Consider the following 17,629-nt stretch of genomic DNA (forward strand, 5'->3'; position numbering starts at 1 on the left):
GGTGCAAGGCAGGAAACAAACCCCGGGCAGGGTACCAGCCCACCACAGGGCACATACACACCAAGCACACACTAGGGACAATTTAGGATCACCAATGCACCTAACCTGCATGTCTTTGGACTGTGGGAGGTAACCCATGCAGGCACGGGGAGAACATGCAAACTCCACACAGGGAGGACCCGGGAAGTGAACCCGGGTCTCCTTACTGCGAGGTACCAGCGCTACCCACTGCGCCACCATGCCGCCATCAACTAGAATGTTCAAGCAAATTATAGAAAAAAACCCGATCTAAATCTGTTAAGTAGTTCTTTCGTGAAAACCGGACAGACAGGCAGACAGACGTTGGATTTTATATACATAGAGATAATGTCTTCATAAAATGACATTATGACTAGAGAGTAGTCTCCACAGACTGAGTCCAAGATGGGACTAACTTCAGAAGGCAAGTGGTTGGCTTAATATGTAGTTGGCAGGAAGAGGAGGGTCCAATGGGATTAGGTGGAAATGAGGTCAGTAGGAGGGCGTAGAACCCACTTGGGTTTTAAATGGTCTTTCTTTTCTGTGATCTGCAGAAGTGACAAAAAAGATACATTTATTTATATATATTTCATCGCCCTTCATTTTACCCTTAATTAAGCCCACTTACTACCTCCCGTGTGCACAAAAATCTTATAGTCATGATGAAAGTGCATCTGAGGCCGAAACTTTAAGTGCAGTGTGAGTGCAAGTCAGCGCTGGGGGGGGGCGTGTTGTACAATCACACTCAGGCACAGTACGGAACAAATGTATCTAGCGTGAGTACACCCTAAGTCTCATATTGTTGACCTCATCAGCCTTTACCTTTTTATAATTGGTTGTTATAACACCACATGCTGATAGGGGGCGTGTCCTCTGTGTGTGTACTGTATGAGTTGTGGTGGGGTGTGGCTACATGGTGTTGGCTGGGTGAGCCATCTGCTCAGTAATTTGAACTAAATAAATTTAGTCGGCTGAAGAAAGTCACTGCTGGCTTTAGGTTTTGATCTTGATGTTTCACGACTTTGTGATTACCTGTCGGTTTTGGCTTTTTTGTTAGCTGTTTAGTTTTTTAGGACCTGCTTGATTACTCTGTCTCTTCAATCACTCTTAAATGATGTCTGCCATGCATTGTACAAATTCCAAAGAGATCGTCTTCCTTGCTCAAGATCTTTGATAATGTGTGTCTGTGGAGAGTGGACAGGAGTGTACCAAGCTTTATTGTATGTGATCAAAGATGGACGTGTTGCCTAAAGGATTATGTACGATGGAACTTCTTTGGTGTTGAATGTTTGTGAGGTAATTGTATTTTGGCAATTAAGGGATTGTACATAAGAGTTTTGATACACAGAGATAATATCAGGTTGCTCCCAGGTGTAGAAGGTGGTCTTTCAATTGTAACTTACACTCACTGGCCACTTTATTAGGTACACCTTACTAGTACCCAGTTGGACCCCCTTTTACCTTCAGTACTGCTGTAATTCTTCATTACATTGACTCAACGAGGTGCTGGAAACAATCCTAAGGGATTTTGGTCCAAGTTGACATGATAGCATCACTCAGTTGCTGTACATTTGTCGGCTGCACATCCATGATACAAATCTCCCGTTCCACCACATCCCAAAGGTGCTCTATTGCAGGGGTCACCAACTCTGGTCCTGGAGGACCACTGTGGCTGCAGGTTTTCATTCTAACCCTTTTCTTAATGAGTGACCTGTTTTTGCTGCTAATTACCTTCTTTTGAACTAATTTTAATTGACTTGCTCTTGAAGACTTGGATCCCTTAATTGTTTCTTTTTCCATAATTAGCAGCCAAACAAGAATGAGATACAAACTGAGCCAAAACAACTGGTGACCATCATACAAAATCTGAAAATAAAGATAGATAGATAGATAGATAGATAGATAGATAGATAGATAGATAGATAGATAGATAGATAGATAGATAGATAGATAGATAGATTTCCTCAGAATTCTACACACAACACCCCATAATGACAACGTGAAAAAAGTTTACTTGAGGTTTTTGCAAATTTATTAAAAATAAAAAAACTGAGAAAGCACATGTACATAAGTATTCACAGCCTTTGCCATGAAGCTCAAATTGAGCTCAGGTGCATCCTGTTTTCCCTGATCATCCTTGAGATGTTTCTGCAGCTTCATTGGAGTCCACCTGTGGTCAATTCAGTTGATGTGACATGATTTGGAAAGGCACACACCTGTCTATAGAAGGTCCCACAGTTGACAGTTCATGTCAGAGCACAAACCAAGCATGAAGTCAAAGGAATTGTCTGTAGACCTCCGAGACAGGATTGTCTCGAGGCACAAATCTGGGGAAGGTTACAGAAAAATTTCTGCTGCTTTGAAGGTCCCAATGAGCACAGTGGCCTCCATCATCCATAAGTGGAAGAAGTTCAAAACCACCAGGATTCTTCCTAGAGCTGGCCGGCCATCTAAACTGAGCGATTGGGGGAGAAGGGCCTTAGTCATGGAGGTGACCAAGAACCCGATGGTCACTCTGTCAGAACTCCAGAGGTCCTCCGTTGAGAGAGGAGAACCTTCCAGAAGGACAACCATCTCTGCAGCAATCCACCAATCAGGCCTGTATGGTAGAGTGGCCAGACGGAAGCCACTCCTTAGTAAAAGGCACATGGCAGCCCACCTGGAGTTTGCCAAAAGGCACCTGAAGGACTCTCAGACCATGAGAAACAAAATTCTCTGGTCTGATGAGACAAAGATTGAACTCTTTGGTGTGAATGCCAGGCGTCACGTTTGGAGGAAACCAGGCACCGCTCATCACCAGGCCAATACCATCCCTACAGTGAAGCATGGTGGTGGCAGCATCATGCTGTGGGGATGGAACTGGGAGACTAGTCAGGATAAAGGGAAAGATGACTGCAGCAATGTACAGAGACATCCTGGATGAAAACCTGCTCCAGAGCGCTCTTGACCTCAGACTGGGGCGACGGTTCATCTTTCAGCAGGACAACGACCCTAAGCACACAGCCAAGATATCAAAGGAGTGGCTTCAGGACAACTCTGTGAATGTCCTTGAGTGGCCCAGCCAGAGCCCAGACTTGAATCCGATTGAACATCTCTGGAGAGATCTTAAAATGGCTGTGCACCGACGCTTCCCATCCAACCTGATGGAGCTTGAGAGGTGCTGCAAAGAGGAATGGCGAAACTGGCCAAGGATAGGTGTGCCAAGCTTGTGGCATCATATTCAAAAAGACTTGAGGCTGTAATTGCTGCCAAAGGTGCATCAACAAAGTATTGAGCAAAGGCTGTGAATACTTATGTACATGTGATTTCTCAGTTTTTTATTTTTAATAAATTTGCAAAAACCTGAGGTAAACTTTTTTCAGGTTGTCATTATGGGGTGTTGTGTGTAGAATTCTGAGGAAAAAAATGAATTTAATGAATTTAATCCCATTAGATAAGCAGATTCTGAAATACTCAGACCATCCCGTCTGGCACCAACAGGAATGCCACGTTCGGAGTCATTTCATTCCCCTTTCTTCCTTATTTTGATGCTCGCTTTGAACTTCATCAGGTCGTCTAGACAAGGTCTACAGGCCAATTTGCACAAAAACAGGCTTGAATTGTGCATATGCAACTTTCTATGCAAATATCTGGATTTATATAAGAAAACGTGATGGAAAAATGTGCGTATATTTACAGCAATTGTGACCCATGCATGTGCAACATTTTAGAGAAACTGGGAAATGGCGACACCCTTGGTCAAGTAGGGAAATACAACCAAACCAGCTCAATTCACATGTATGGTATTTGATATCACCGAGCTGTTATTATAATGTGTGTTTATGTGAAAAACAGCTGACATGTCAAATTTCTTGTGTTCTCATATAAAGAAATATAAATTTACACATGACTGGGATAATAACATGGTGCAACCATAACATCTATTTGTAAACTTTGCTTGGTTAGATAGCAAGTGAGTTGTTCCAGTATGTGTGACAGTCTTGACCCTCTGTGTCACCCAGATAGTCCTTCAAAGTCATAAAGGCCCTTTGCTTCAGCTACACGACTTTACTGTTTATTCCACATTCCTCTAACCCTTTGAGTGGAGAACTGCTAATCCCCCATAAGCCTACCATCATTTCCTTAGATTAAAGTGTTAGAAGTGTTAGCATTAGACACAGGCACTTCGTGAAATCAATACTATCTTGCTTAATCTCTTCCTTTTTTCACACTCTGTTACATGTTTGTTGATAAAGATATTAAGACGATGAACAGTATATCATGCCAGGTCTGTGCATTGGGGGTCTGCCTCAGCACAAATCGGGTGAGCTTCCAAATGTAATAGAAAAAAAAAATCATATTCTGCCAAAATGTTGCTTTGTACTGTTTAGTCCTGCTTCATGGCCTTGGCCTTTCTGACTGGAACACTTCGTTCTGTTCTTTCAATGATATCTTTCTGTACATCTCTGACTGCTGCATGTTTGACCAGACACCAAAACTCTGCTGCTTCCTTATTGTCTACGTATCATATTGGGCTTGAATTTGATCACATGGATGAAAGATAATCTGATAACGGGGATTCAGACTCTGAGTAGAATCTCCAGGGAAAAACTCTGTTAAATCAATACAATCACACTCATTCATTCATTTTTTTTACTTTTTCTGTGGGTGCAAGATGTGATGGCAGATGCCATTTGGAATATTGGAAATATCATTTAACAGTTCAGAAGAAAAGTACAGCGTATGCTGGGAGAGTAACGAGGGAGTGCTGTGTGATTTAAAATGTGTCTTATTAAATAAAGCAAACAAAATGATCACAAAACGGCAATACTGCTGTCCTCCTACCATCCTGCAGTGACGCACTTTATTTAAGTCTATCTATCTATCTATCTATCTATCTATCTATCTATCTATCTATCTATCTATCTATCTATCTATCTATCTATCTATCTATCTATCTATCTATCTATCTATCTATCCATCTATTAAATAGTGCCTTTTCTATCTATCTATCTATCTATCTATCTATCTATCTATCTATCTATCTATCTATCTATTGTAATAAGAAGAGACACGAGGCGTGGCAAGGTTTGGGGCAGCCACCCGTTTAATGCGGTTTCCTGGCTGCAAAAGCAATTGATTCATGTAAGGCAAATTTACACGACGAGTCCAAAACAGCACTGCCTCCCAGAGCAAAGGCAGTAGGCTTTATAGGACGGTGGGCGGAAGTGAGTTCGTCCTCGGGGCCGGGACCGTAAGTGAGGTCGTCCTCGGTGCCGGAAGTGATGTGTCCCACTTCGAGGTGGTGGCTCCTGGTGGGATTTCCCGGGAAAGACCTGTAGGGAACTCAGAAAGAGCGTCAGCGTACCCCGCCCCCCCCGGGCAGATGTATAATCAGTCCTCTCTAAGCCCTTCAGCTGCCTCCTATGCACACGTGTGTGACACTATCTATCTATCTATCTATCTATCTATCTATCTATCTATCTATCTATCTATCTATCTATCTATCATAATGTGCCTTTTATATCTATCTAACTTATCCTGTCGACTATACTAAAATTAATATCTATCTATCTATCTAAGCGCTATATAAATGTAATGAATTATTATTATTATTATTATCTATCCTGCCAACTCCACCAAAATTAATATCTATCTATCTATCTATCTATCTATCTATCTATCTATCTATCTATCTATCTATCTATCTATCTATCTATCTATCTATCTATCTATCTATCTATCTATCTATCTATCTATCTATCTATCTATCTATCTATCTATCATAATGTGCCTTTCATATCTATCTAACTTATCCTGCCGACTATACTAAAATTAATATCTATCTATCTATCTATCTAAGCGCTATATAAATGTAATGAATTATTATTATTATTATTATCTATCCTGCCAACTCCACCAAAATTAATATATATCTATCTATCTATCTAGTTTATCCTGCCAACTATACGAAAAATAATATCTATCTATCTATCTATCTATCTATCTATCTATCTATCTATCTATCTATCTATCTATCTATCATAATGTGCCTTTCATATCTCTCTGTCTATCTCTGTCTTATATCCAGTGGTATTCAGTCCTGTTCACTCTCTGCACACTTCAATGTGTTGTAGTTTTAATTTTAAATGGATGTATTTGACGTTTTTCCCTTCAGTCTACACTCAGTGGCTCATAATGGCAAGGTGAGCACACGTTTTCAGAAAGGGCAGCAGTTTCTAACAAATGTACCTCTTCACCATCCTGAATGTATAAACTCAGAGTGATTACACGGCTAAGGGCCACTGGATCCTGACACTTTCTTCAACTCAGAGCAGCACAAACATCCTGGAGCAGGCCAATATTAATATTCAAATGTTCGTCCTGGTTTTATTACTTCATGTCACACGCTTGCTGAATGGCATTTCTTATAAGGCTTTGAATCACATTAAGTAAATCCTTCTCACAGTCTGCCCCTTGACAGATGGAATCTTGTTGCTTGTCTGTAACTCTTTTAACTTTCCAAAATGTGGGGCAGAGATTCCACTGTTGGTTAATGGCTTCAGACTGGCATTGCTGCATTGATGTTAGATTTTCATGCTTCAGCTTGTTATGTGATGGGCTATAAAGTAGTTGTTGATATTTACTATCAGATTCTGAGCCATTAAACATTTGACAAAGCAGTTAAAGTGATTGATGCCAATGTAAATGTGTGCATAACAAGTGTAAGCCGTCAGGAACGTGACTTGACAAGGTACACATCATATTGTAAATCTCGGAGTAATTGGCCTGTTTGTTTTCCATTTACACTTGTTAAAATGAATGAGATATTAACACTGGTTTTTCATTGATTATCATTATGCCTAGCCATTTTTAGATTTACTGTCTGTGGATGTCATCAGTTCTGCCACCTTTCTCATACTGAAACCCAGTGCCTGCTTAACTTGTAATGCCAACAGGAAGTGATTTTGTTTCTGTGTTAGCTTTTGTGATGTGAAAAAGAATATGAGAAATGTGAATACTTATCGATATTGGAGTTATTTTTCCTGTCTCAGCAAAGTTGTTTTATCTAATTTGTACAGTTAAATTTATATATATATATATTTCTTATTTTTATATGAAAATTTTGTTTCCCTTAATAAGAAAGGCATCAATTTTATTTTGTACAACTTTCATTTTTCTTTACGTATTTTGAATAATTTTTTTAAATGGCACTCTCATTTTTTCAGAATAACATTTGTATTTTTGAGGAATGCACGTCATTTATATAATAGCCTTAATGGACCTTTTTTCATACTTTGCCTAAATAGCATTTGTCATTCTATAGATGGCCTGGGTATTATATACAGTGCCTAGGGAAAGTGTGTAATAATTCTCATATTTCATACATTGCCTAAAAACGCCAGGCATTATATACAATGCCTAGGTATTCTATAGAATGCTGGCTTTCCATAGATGAGACAACAGAGTCGCAAAAAAGTTTTGGCCAGCCACCAGTATAATTTTTCCTGGCTGCAAAACAGTTAAAGTGGGAGTACATTGTGTACAGATATGAGTCCAAAACAGAACTGACTTAAGGAGGCAAAGATGGTGGTTTTAAGGGAGAGCAAAGGAAGTGAGGTCATCAGGGCAGGAACCGGAAGTGATGTCATTCGCACCCAGGTGGAATTTCCCATAACAGGTCTGCAGTGGAAAGAGAGAAAAGGTCAGTAGACTCCGCCACCCCCTGGTCTGTCGTGGAATTACCCTCATTCAGGCCCTTTAGCTGCCTTCCATGCACACGTGTGAGACAAGATATATAAGAAATATATTATTAGCTTTGTAAGCTCCATTAATGTATAATGAGAAAGTTATAACAAAATGACTAGGCATACAATATTGTAAAGATCACATTTGAGTCTGTAATTCACAATTCATCCAAAAATAAATTTTCCAAAACAGGTTAAAAAATATGTCACATTACATATGAATTAGTTAACCTTTCTCAGGCAATTTAGGTTTTTTCTCAAATTTCATAGGTTGAAAAAATAATAATAATAATAAGACCTCAATATGTGACTATCTTACAGACAGACCTCAATATGTGACTACAGACCTCAATATGTGCGTCTTGGGAACTGCAGGTCTGACATTGTGTTCAGCAATACAGGGGCGCCGCAGGGGGCTGTACTTTCTCTGGTCCTGTTCAGCCAACATACATCAGACTTCCAATACAACTCGGAGTCCTGCCACGTGCAAAAGTTCGCTAATGACACTGCTATGGTGGGCTGCATCAGGAGTGGGCAGGAGGAGGAGTACAGGAACCTAATCAAGGACTTTGTTAAATGGTGCGACTCAAACAACTTACACCTTAACACCAGCAAGACCAAGGAGCTGGTGGTGGATTTTAGGAAGCCTAGGCCCCTCATGGACTCTGTGATCATCAGAGGTGACTGTGCAGAGGGTACAGACCTTTAAATATCTGGGAGTGCAGCTGGATGACAAATTGGACTGGACTGCCAATACTGATGCTCTATGTAAGAAAGGTCAAAGCAGACTATACTTTCTGAGAAGGTTGGCATCCTTCAACATCTGCAGTAAGATGCTGCAGATGTTCTACCAGACGGTTGTGGCGAGTGCCCTCTTCTACGCGGTGGTGTGCTGGGGTGGCAGCATAAAGATGAAAGACACCTCACGCCTGGACAAACTTGTTAAGAAGGTAGGCTCTATTGTAGGATTAAAGTTGGACAGTTTAACATCTGTGGCAGAGCGACGGGCACTAAGCAAACTCCTGTCAATCATGAAGAATCTACTGCATCCACCTAACAGTGTCATCTCCAAACAGAGGAGTAGCTTCAGTGACAGACTTTTGTCACCGTCCTGCTCCACTGACAGACTGAGGAGACCCCACACTATGCGACTCTTCAATTCCACCCGGGGGAGTAAATGCTAACATTAATTTTATTTTAATTTTTTTCATTTTTATTACTATTTAATTTAATATTGTTTCTTTGTATCAGTATACTGCTGCTGGATTATGTGAATTTCCCCTTGGGATTAATAAAGTATCTATCTATCTATCTATCTATCTATCTATCTATCTATCTATCTATCTATCTATCTATCTATCTATCTATCTATCTAATGCCTTGTCACCAGAAGGCTTTTTACCTGAAAATGGAGGCAATTAGGACTCAGGATAGGCAAACAGAGTTTTAGAGCTTTATTGCAATAAAACAACACAAAAATTAACACAGACTCAACCCAATATGACCAAATTGAGCTGAGCCCCAAATAGTTCAAAACCCAAAACTTATATATTATTTCTTATCACTTTGACCTCGTTCAATTAGCTCATTTTGCACCTGTTCTTACTGTCCATTGTTCATCTCTAGTTTCTGTTTTGCTTATTTCTGATTGGTCTTTGGCCAGGCAGATGTTTTCCTTTTTCCATCTTTGGGCTTTTATGGTGTCATTTCCTTTTCTAATCCTTTCAAACTATGTTATAATGGTGGCCTGAAGCTAAACTTTTAATTTAAAAGGAAATATGGTATGTGCTTTTATTTAATCATTGTGTGGCAGTCCTGACTTGCATTTCTATCTACACTAATGCAAATGCTTATACATTTGTCTATATTTATTTATGCTAATACATGAATACACTAATTTTACTTTCATGCATTACATCATTGTGACCTTGTTTATAGCAAAAGCCTTTTGCTGCCTTTGCTGCTGATTCCCCAATCCAGCTGGTTTCTTACGTGCCTACTAGAGCCATTTTATATATATTAAGTTTGTGGATTCGTTCCTTAGCTTCCTAGCCTTGAACACAGGTGTTCTCATTCCTCCTTATCCTGTCCTTGGGTAGTTTCTGTGCGTCACTCTTGTCCTGTTCTATCCTTCCTCTCTTTTAATTGGTAATTTTCTTTTTTTTTACTAGAAAATGCAATATGCCTGATTTTTTTTTTCTTGACCATCTTATTTGCTTAACATTCTAATTTATGCTTAATCTAATGTTTTAGAACCTTTTAATTACTTTTTATGGCTATTTATGTTAATATGCTATTTATGCTAATATAGAAATTATGTCTATCTATCTATCTATCTATCTATCTATCTATCTATCTATCTATCTATCTATCTATCTATCTATCTATCTATCTATCTATCTATTATATAGTGCCTTTCATATCTATCTATCTATCTATCTATCTATCTATCTATCTATCTATCTATCTATCTATCTATCTATCTATCTATCTATCTATCTATCTGAGACTGATGTCCCAAGGCTTCTGCTTCTCTCTGGAGCTGCAGACCTGCAGGAGGGGTAACACCAGACAGCTGATAAAACTGACCAGGAAGGTCAGCTGGATTGCAGAAATAGCCCTAGACTTACTGGAGAGGGTATCAGAATAGAGGATGATGACAAAATTAGAGAACATCATGTGTGATGCTGGCCGTACCCTCTGGTGTATGCTATCCTGAAGCAGTTTAAGTTACAGCTCACCCCTCTCAGTCTGCTAGGAAGTGCCTTCAGAAGTAGTCAGAGCTCATCACTTTGTTCACATTTCGTTATGTCGCAGTCTTGAGATGAAATCATTTAAATAAGTTTTTTTTCCCACGTCAGGCAGCACTGACACACTTACTACATCTGACATAAAATAATGGTAAATTTCTTTACTTTCTGTAGTTCACAATACATTTGAGCACAATTGTGTGTGCATTCCCCACAGCTAACAGTCGGAGCTGATCAGGATCCTTTTCCTAAAGAAGCCATAAACAGCCCTTCCAAGGACAACTTGCTCGCATTGGTGTCTTAGTCTTTCCTCCTTCATGTTTTAACAATATGATACATACATACATACATTATATAAACATGTGTGTTCTTTGCACCGGGGCCTGGATTTTCCGTCAGCGGCCCTGCAAGTGTGAGAAGATGAAACTTGCCAGAAGGAGTGGAGAAAAAGAGTGGAAAAAAAGAGAGAAAGAAGAGAAGTGTGGGAGAAAGCCGTTTCCCACAGGGAAAGGAAAAAAATTTAAAAGTGTGTTTGCCCTGTGTGGGGCTGTTTATGTTGGTGTTGGGTGCCCCCAGTGATCCACAATATATACTAGGGGGCCAAACCCTGGTGCCTTTGGTACCCAACCCTCAGTTGCGGCCAGAATATTAGTAAAATCTGTAAATGTACAAAACAATAATTATGATTTATTGGAGTAAAAATCATGAAATTCTATAAATATGTAAAAGAAAAATGAATGATTATTTAACGGAGTAAAAATCATGAAATGAGAATAACATATTTCCTCTTTTACCGCATAGAGTATTCCCGTTAAACTGAGGTCCACTGTGCTCGATGAGTATTATTTATCCATCCATCCGCCAACCCACTATATCCTAACTACAGGGGTCTGCTGGAGCCAATCCCAGCCAACACAGGGCACAAGGCAGGAAACACACCCTGGGCATGGTGCCAGCCCACCACAGGGCGCACACACACCAAGTACAATTTAGGATGGCCAATGCACCAACCTGCATGTCTCTGGACTGTGGGAGGAAACCCACGCAGACACGGGAAGAACATGCAAACTCCACGCAGGGAGGACCCGAGAAGCGAACCCTTAAGGGTCTCCTAACTACGAGGCAGCAGCGCTACCCACTGTGCCACCGTGCCACCCGTGAGTATTTATAAAAGACTAAATAAACAATCTATTCATTTTAACTGACATTCTTATAGATAAAAAAACTTTTTTAAAAAACAGGAAAAATCACGTGAAAACTAAAATGGTATGCAATGGGTCATCGTAACTTGACCTTCTGCTAACTAAATCACCTAAATACAAACACTGGTGTTACGAATAGAATAGTTTGTTCCTATGAAAGAAATTTTACTCGATCAAAAATTAAAACCACGACGTTCTTGATCTTTTAGTTTACAATTTAAAAACGGAGTAAGAATCTGAAAATCTAACAACATCACATTAAAGTTTGTTAAATTATGAAAAGAATGATACCAAACATATATATGTAGGTTTTAAAATAAGCCCGATTTAAAGCGGGACAAAAAAGTGCCATAAAATTGTTGCACAAAATCGTTGCACTTTTAGGCTTAGGATTTTATATAGAGAGAGTAGATATATATATATATATATATATATATATATATATATATATATATATATATATATATATATATATATATATATACATTCACTTTTTTTATCAAGGAATCATTAAATTGATATACAAATAGAGCCAAGACATTACTAATGTTTCAAATGGCTATTACTTCTTAATATAATTTATTATTCACATACGACCACAAAGCCCCATTTTCAGCAGCTATTATTCCGTTATCCCAGTGGTAATCTCTCTTAGTTTATTCTTAATTAATCATATTTAAATGCTAATTGGTTATTAGAGAAAGCTTTGTAATTGTGTTAGCACTGCTGAAGCCTATTATTCTGTTCAATAAAGCGAGTAAACTGTCTTTCCATGGGTTACAAGTAACTGGCATTCCTAAAATTCAGTACTGGGTTCAAACATGGCTATGCCAAGCAACTTTCTCAAGAAACAAGTCAATCTACCAATGGTCTGTAAAATGAAGGTTATTTCACGGCAGCATATGTAATGCATAACGTTTTCAGAATGGAGTGGTGTGCCAGTAATAGTCTGTCTTGTCTTCACCATGCTCTGTAGTTGCTTTACAGGCCTCTGAGCAGGTGCCATACTGGAATGTCATGTGACGTCAGGATTATCTACACTGTGCATTTCTCGACTGATATAGAAATAACCAGCTGGTTAAGTTTGCAGATGATACCAAACCTGGTGGAACTGCAGATACAGTAGAATTAGTTGAATCCTTACTGTGGGACATGGACAGCTCAGCTTACAGGCTGGGATGCATTTGTGGGAGCTGAAGTTTTACGTAAATAAATGTAAACTACTACATGTAAGAAGTCAAAATGTAGACACCGGAATTCCAGCAGCTTACTGCATACGTGGTTTGAACACCTCAAAACCCAGAAGCTTTATTGTACACTTCAATGAATTGCAATCAAAGATTGATCTGATGTCACTTCTCAGACTGAAAGTAGAGATTATATTTGAAAATAACCGTTTTCCCTGATTTTTCACCTTCAACAGCTGCTAAACGCGTTGCATATTTCAGCATTGAACAGCGTTTACGCCAAGCCAAAAATCAGATACAGCCTCTTCTATCCTGCAAAACTGAGACTGGATATTCAAGGCAAGTTTGACATTTTTAGTTCCCCGGATGAAGCACAAAAAAGAGCTAAAAAACTGACTCCAACACTTTTTGAAATATGATTGGGAATTGTGTCCTGCAATTTGGCCTACTCAGCAGTGAGACTTTTGTCATAATTATACTTTTTATTATACATTTTATTTCATTTCCTGCTACTTTAATGTTTTAATTACAGTAATAATTATAATTGTGTATATACTTTATATATATATATATATATATATATATATATATATACTGTATATACTAATAAAAGGCAAAGCCCTCACTGACTGACTGACTGACTGACTCGTCACTAATTCTCCAACTTCCCGCGTAGGTAGAAGGCTGAAATTTTGTGGCTCATTCCTTACAGCTTACTTACAAAAGTTAAGCAGGTTTCATTTCGAAATTCTACACGTAACGGTCATAACGGTCGACAACGTCCACCATGTTGAACTTTCTTATTTATGGCCCCATCTTCACAAAATTTGGTAGGTGGCTTCCCTGCGCTAACCAAAACCGATGTACGTACTTATTTCGGTGGTATGATGCCACTGTCGGCCCCCATATTGAACTTTTCAACGGTCTTTGTTACTTATGGGCCCATCTTCAAGAAATTTGGTACGCGGATTCCCAGCGCTAACTGAATCCTACTTACGTACATATATACGTCCATAGCCTGCAGCTCAGTCACCGTGTGAGTCGGCGTTGAGTCCTCCATCCCCACGCCTCCCACGTTGTTGGCTGCCTGCCTATATAAGGCCGTCCGTCGCTCGGGTCTCTTCATTCCCTTCCTTGCTTCGCCACAGGATTCACGTCTCCCTGCTGATAACTACAGCCTTTTTATTTAATCCACGGCTTCTCCGCTGTTTTATTGTTCATTTATTATGATTATATTTATTGTTTAGGTGTATTAGACTTCCTTTACATTGTTCAGGTGCCCATTTCCTTTATCATTCCAATTGTACCCCCATTAACATGTCTATCGAGGTGATCACCATCGATCAAAGAACCTTCACTTACCGAGTGGTTTCCATGCCCGCAGATGGCACCTGCCTTTTCCATTCTCTTTGTTACATATTGCACGGCCATATCAGGCTCACTCTTGATATCCGGAGGAACATTGTGTCTTATGTATTGAATGACTGGGACAGGTTCAAGGTGTGGACTGATAACGGTACAGGAGATAATTAGACTACACAGGAGCACTAGAAGAGTGAAATGCTTAAGCCCTTCACCTATGGTTCTGCATGTGAGTTGATGGCTGCCTCTGAATTGTTTGGTTGTCGCTTTCAAGTGTACCGAAATGGCCAAATATTTTACACCTTTGGACAACCGCCAATGGCTTTTAAACATCTTAGATTGACAGGTGACGATTTCAGTAGTGGACACTTTGATGTTTATGAATATTTAAACTCTCAAAAGCTGGATGTGAAGTTATCAATGAAACCGGTTGTGTGCTTACAACACTTGACAGATGCCGAATGTCACTTCAACACAAGTCCTACAAATACTGTCGTAATTGAAACAACAACAACATTTATTTATATAGGACATTTTCATACAAACAGTAGCTCAAAGTGCTTTACATAATAAAGAATAGAAAAATAAAAGACACAATAAGAAAACAAAATAAATCAACATTAAATAACATCAAATAAGAGTAAAGTCCAATGGCCGGGGAGATAGAAAAAACAAAAAAAAAAACTCCAGACGGCTGGAGAAAAAATAAAATCTGTAGGGACTCCAGACCAGGAGACCACCCAGTCCCCTCTGGGCATTCTACCTAATATAAATGAAACAGTCCTCTTTGGATTTAGAGTTCTCACGGATGGGCTTGATGAAGATGGTCACGTAGAGTTCTGCCTTTTAATCCGTCCATCATTGTTGAAGCATCATGAAGCTTTGAGCAGGTGGAGGTGGCGCAGGCCACCACCACAAAGAAACCGGAAAAAGAAACAGAAGAGAGAGTTGGGGTCAGTACGGATTTTAGAGCCACCATGAGTAGTTAACCATTAAACTCAAACTGATTATGACAGCAGCAGTCCAAGCTGTGAGATTTGAGACAAGATTACTGTTCACATGGCCAACTGTACATTACATGCTCAAGAGTAAGCTCAGCACACAGCTTGGTGAGATTACAACCGGAGGGCCGAACTCACAATGTGGTATACAAAGAGATCCTTAACAAATAATTATTGGTATATTTTCCCTCAGTTTTAAAAGGTTTAATTTTCTTCTTAATAAAAATTTTAAGCCAGTACTTCACCGCTGCGAAGTGCGGGTATTTTGCTAGTATATATATATTTGAATATATGTGTATATGTGTATATTATATTAATATATAATATAAAATCAAACATCTGTCTGTATGTCTATCCACTTTTCACAAGAGAACTACTTAACAGATTTAGATTGGGTTTATTTCTATAATTTGCTTGAACATTCCAGTTGATTTTGCAACTTCTCTCATTGCGCTAAGAATCACAGTTCACTTGCGGTACCAATTTACCAATTTTTACAAATCCGAGAGAGACTCAGCAGGCCGAGGGGAGGGGTTCATCATCATCAGGCCCTTCCGTGAGAACCCTAAATCCAAAGAGGACTGTTTCATTTATGTTAGGTAGAATGCCCAGAGGGGACTGGGTGGTCTCATGGTCTGGAATCCCTACAGATTTTATTTTTCTCCAGCCGTCTGGAGTTTTTTTGTTTTTTCTGTCCCCCCTGGCCATTGAACCTTACTCTTATTCGATGTTAATTAATGTTGATTTATTTTGTTTTATAATTGTGTCTTTCATTTTTCTATTCTTTAATATGTAAAGCACTTTGAGCTACTGTTTGTATGAAAATGTGCTATAGAAATAAATGTTGTTGTTGTTGGGGTGTATCTTATACCCACTTAGCTAGCAAACGAGAGAACTACTTAATGGATTTAGATCGGGTTTTTTTCTATAATTTGCTTGAACATTTTGGTTGATTTTGCGACTGCTCTCATCGCGCTAAGTATCACAGTTTGCATGCAGGAGTGATATATTCGTGCTAATCCAAGACAGAGGCTGTGGGCTGAGGTGAGGGGGGAGCGTGACGTCAAGAGTGGGGAGCCAGGCAGCAAGTGGGTAAGTGAGTGAATGAGTAAATGAGTGAGTGAACGAGTGATGGAATGAGTGAGTATACGAGTGAGAAAGTGTGTGAGTGAGTGAGAGAGAACGTGAGATGGTCGAGCAAGTGGGCAAGCAAGTGAGTGAGCGAGTGAGTAAACAAATAAGCAAGTAAGTAAGTGACTGAGTGAGTGAGTGACCAGGAAATCAAATGTCTAAGCAACTGAATAAGTGAGAGAGCGAGTGAATGAGTCAGTAAGTGAGCTAATCAGTGAGTTAATGTGTGTGTGTGAGTGAGTGAGTGCGTGAGTATGTGATTAAACAACGCATTGAAGGAGTGTGCGAGCAAACGAATGAATGAATGATTCACTGAGTGAGCTAATTGGTGAGTGAGTGAGTGAGTGAACAAGTCATTGAGGGAGTGAGTGGGAGAGTGAGTGAATAAGTCAGTGAGTGAGCTAATCGGTGAGTTAGTGTGTAAGTATGTGATTGAACAATGCATTGAAGGAGTGTGTAAGCAAGTGAATGAATGAGTCAGTGAGTGAGCTAATTGGTGAGTGAGTGAACAAGTCGTTGAGGGGGTGAGTGGGTGAGTGAGCGAACAAGTCAGTGAGTGAGCTAATCGTTGAGTTAGTGTGTGTGTGAGTGAGTGAGCGTGTGATTGAACAATTCATTGATGGAGTGAGCAAGGGAGTGAGTGAATTTCCGGCATGTTGCCGTATTTCTTCTGGCGAGTGTGGGTGACAGAGCTCCCATTCACCTCTTTCTAGTTATGCTGTCAGCCCATTAGCTTCATGTCCGTTCTCTCCAGCCGTGGACTCATTAGAGCATCGAGAGCTTCACTTCACTTAAGCAGGGACACACTCAGTCACCTTGTACTGAAGAAGCTCAACAGTGATATACAAGCTGCAGTGTGTGAAATTAAATGGTTTATGATTTTCTCCAAAGAAGTAAGCAAAACCCTAATTACAGTAAACGCGCACACAAATGCAGGCAGTATGGGATGTGACATTTCAAAGGGCTTTTTAAAGAAACTCCACAATGGTGCTCAAGTCTCTCTGATTACTTGTTAGAGGAAGCAGTGATAACACTTTAGTTTTGCACGCTGTCGGTTACCTCTGTAATGTGTTTATAACCAGGAGCTTCATAATAGCCTATCATTAGAGGATTACTACATGACAGTAGATCTAATTGAAAAGCAGCTTTTTTATTTCAGGAGCTTTTTAATTTGCCTGTGAGAAACTATTAAAAAAGAACAATACACAGACAAAAGTAGTTACAGAACAACCTTCTTCCTGCTATTAGAAA

The 17,629-nt window shown here is 39.5% G+C and overlaps 1 protein-coding gene across 2 annotated transcripts in view; it reads left to right on the top strand.

The window, feature by feature from the left end:
- Positions 1-17,629, top strand: part of LOC120530786 (ly6/PLAUR domain-containing protein 1-like) — a 113,313-nt gene that overhangs the window by 17,794 nt on the left and 77,890 nt on the right. The gene's annotated exons all lie outside the window — the stretch shown is intronic.

This window comes from Polypterus senegalus, chromosome 6 (genome assembly GCF_016835505.1).
Source record: "Polypterus senegalus isolate Bchr_013 chromosome 6, ASM1683550v1, whole genome shotgun sequence".
Taxonomy (NCBI): domain Eukaryota; kingdom Metazoa; phylum Chordata; class Cladistia; order Polypteriformes; family Polypteridae; genus Polypterus; species Polypterus senegalus.